The sequence below is a fragment of the Nannospalax galili genome, unplaced genomic scaffold (genome assembly GCF_000622305.1).
Source record: "Nannospalax galili isolate Female #2095 unplaced genomic scaffold, S.galili_v1.0 scaffold54, whole genome shotgun sequence".
NCBI classification, from domain to species: Eukaryota; Metazoa; Chordata; class Mammalia; order Rodentia; family Spalacidae; genus Nannospalax; species Nannospalax galili.
The window spans coordinates 7862872-7866692 of NW_008341028.1; positions in this window are offsets into that span (position 1 = coordinate 7862872).

Here is a 3821-nt window from a genome sequence, read left to right on the forward strand (position 1 = left end):
TCACTCATTTAAGCAAACCTAGTAACCAGTGATGAATGGATGGGTACCAATCAATGGAACACATTTTGAGTAGAACTAAGAAACCATGCTGAACTCCAAAAAGTAACAAATGGTTGAGGCATAGATGTTTTAAGAAAACTTTAAGTAGGGGGTGGGGGGATTGCTGAGCGGTTAAGAGCAGTGATTACTCTTGCAGAAGACCTGGGTTCGATTCCCAGCACCCACATGGTAGCCACAAACCATCCTTAACTCCAGTTCCAGGGGAATCCGAAGCTCTCTTCTGACCTCTGCGGCATTGCACAACATGGGTGCACTCACTTACATGCACTTTAATAAGTATTGTTTTTATTGCTATTCACAGACTGCCATTGATGATATTGAAACCATTTTAGGAGTAACAGAAGAAAATAAAATGAGATTTGCAGGAGAGAAACAGTCCAAAGATGATGATAACTATTATGAGCCCATTGAGAGATGCTGAAATACATTATGATTCTGGATCTCAGTCTGGAGCAAGAAAGGATATTTCTTTTGCTATTAGAATAAAAGTGTGTGTGTTGGGGGGGGGTTAGTTTGCTTTGTTTTAAGAGAGGTGAATTGGAACAAATTGTAACGTAATAGTCTTTTTTAAAAAATCTTGCTTATTAAGAGATCTTATTTTACTCATTAAACTAAACCTACTGATGTTTTCACTTGAGTGTTAAGCAACCCTTTCCTCCTCTGAAAGCAGACCGAGTCCTCAAGAGAAAACGCTGTGCCCCTCCCCGGTACCTCCTTTGCCCTTCGCTCTTGCTCTTGTGCCTTACAAAGTTTTCTGTTCGAAAGCATCATTTACCTTCCGCGTTTAAAACATCTAATAAAGGCCGAGTCATCACTATTTGTCAAAACATAAATGTCTTCTTTTCCCAAGAAAATTATATGGATTTCAAAGGATTCTTCATCATCCACTCACTCTCTTTTTATGGTGCCAAGCGCTTATAACTTGTTCTTGTCCTCTGAGCAGGAAATGTCAACATGTAGTTAACGGAGACATCAGAATGTGTCTAGGTGGCAGTATCTGCTCTCAGTTTAAGATGAATGAAAATTCATATTCCTAGTTTTCTACATGGTACAGCAGTAGAAGCTTTACATGCTGAACTGAAAGGGCAAACTACTGAAGCTAGGCAGTGCTGACACCCACCCTCAGCATTTGCTTCGTAGTTCTTTAAAAATAATTCTACATCTACCAGCTTTATTGAAGGATAAAATATGCAAGGTGCCACACCAAAATTGCATACATAGCATTTTAAAGAACGGCCTTTATAACTATAAAAATACTTGGGTGTACTTGGGAAATAAGTATTTTTTTAACCTGTGGCATTTCAATAATTTTTAACTGCTTCAGCCAGCCACAGACTAAGAATTTCTGTGATAAAATTAGCATTTCTCTATGTGTCAGCTTTTGTTTTGCCATAGTTGGAAATATATTAATTAGCCAGGTTTCCTGCCTGTGCTAGGTACAATGATGACCTCTTTTTCTTGCCAGATCTCTCTAATCCCTAAGAGGGGCCTATTGTCCAGGCACTTGACGGATAGGAAGTGCTCCATGCCCATTAGAGCCGCTCCTCTACTGAAGCCAGAGCAACATAAGGTCCAGGAGACTCATTAGTTCACTGGCACAGTCGTGTCCTGAGAGTAAATGAAACCCTCTGTCTCCTTATGGCTCTCATCTGCTTTGGACTTTAAAAGAAAACTGTCTCCATTTTGTTCAGCGCAGCAGTGGATCATTCACACAGCAAAAGCCTCTGCTTAGCTACAAGACTTAAATCCATCAGGGAAGTCCTGTGTGTGGATTTTGATTAGCACTCCTGAGCCTCAAGCAGCTGGCAATGGTAAAAGGAGTCCACTCTCCCGGACTTTTTTTCCACCCACATGATTGGTTTCTCAAACAATGCCACTGGCCTCCTTTGCATATACCATTATCTTACTCCACAGAATGCCTAATTCAGGCCGTTTCTCCAGATTCGGGTTGCACTAAAAGTGATAGGAGGAAGGCTCTCCGCCCAAACACCTCCAGCTTCAAAACGAAAGGCGAAAAGCCCGTAGAATAAAACAATCACGTCAAGTAATTAAGTGGAAGAAGCCAGAGGACCAGATTAAATTAGTGAAATGTTTTAATTACAGAACATTTGAGAAGAAGCATAATACATTATCTTTCAGAACATGCATATTACAAAGATACTGCGCAGCTGGAAAATTCAGTTTGAAAATATATTTATTTATACATGTACAATGTCTAAAGTAGCCCAAACATAGTTGGGTGAAGATGAATTACTGAATTTTTCCATTCTATGCTAATAAGAGGATTCCTGGAAAACAATGTGTCATTTTTCAGGAATTTGAGGGAGGGGGTAGATTGAACAGGAGCGTGATTTCTGTATGAGATAAGATGCATGGTTTAACGCTGAATACTTGCAGTGGCTGGAGGAGCAAACTGTACTAGCCACTGAGGAGAGCAGTATTAGGCAAGCATCTTCTTTACCACGTTAAAGACACTAGTGGATGTTAATACAGACAACCTAGGCTGTCTCCTGACTTCCCTACTTTCCATGAGCTACCGACACTTAGCACTTACTGAACACTTAGTAGGGGCAGAACCGGTAATTTTATTGCATTTTTCCAACAAACCCATGCAGATAGTTACTACTATTGTCCTCATTTTACACATTAAAAAATGAGTACCTCACCCTATGCTTTAGGTTAGATGAAAATAAATTTGAGATTTGCTCTTTTACCATAAATTTTAACACAGTATATAAAGCAGAAGATTCAGTTTCACTTGCCCCAGATCACAAAGGGGATTTGTGTCCTTCTATAACAACCTCCAGTATTTCGCTTAAAATATAGGAAAACAGGTTAATTTACACACACCTCCTGCTAATAAAATCAACTAGTTTGGGGTGGGGTTTGGGAGGGGGGAGTTGGAAGGAGGAAGTAGGGATATAGATGACCAAGATTTTATATATAAATTTTCAAAGAATATATGATTTATTTATTTTTTAAATACAATTAATTCATTCTAATTAATTCACAAATTAAAACATTACACAGTGCAGTCCCAAACTCTACACATTTCAGTGAACTTCTCTATAGTTATAATGGCACGTCTGAGGCCAGGGGCCTTCGCTTAGGGTTTTACTCATCCACTGTCAATTAGTCTTAATTCACCTCAACACATCTCCCTCCCAGCTTCATGTCCTCTTTGTTAAAGTAATTATCTTTGTGATAGTTATTCTATTATACTTTAACTTTCTTGTCCCATACTTACAATAAATATTAATATAGCAAAAACAAAAACTAAGTTGTCAGTCACCAGCATTTATGTAACCAAATAAATAAGGGGAAGAGAACATGGTAGAGTTCTCCTGAGATATGGGATCTGTGGGATTTTGGCAGGGAATGAGGTCAAGGAAGGTTCTAGAGTTTGGAAGCAGGGAGGTCACATCCTATTGTTGTAAGAGACAGAGATAGGGTCAAGAAGTCCTGGCATGTTTCAACAATATGTGGAATAACCAGGGAAATGAATTATTTCGGTTATGCCATCCTGATAATAGTTAGCATTCTATTTTTCAAGTATGAAAATATATATTCTATCATAAATAATATATTAGTAACCATTTGATGGCTTTAACAATTAATAATCATTTGTATTCATCTAGCACCTTTCTTCTAAAGAGCTCAAAGCACTTTACATTTGTCATCTCATTAATTCCCAACACTGTCCCTGTGGGGAAGGTAATAAGTATTTTAACATTTAAATGTTTATCTTTCAAAATTTCTCA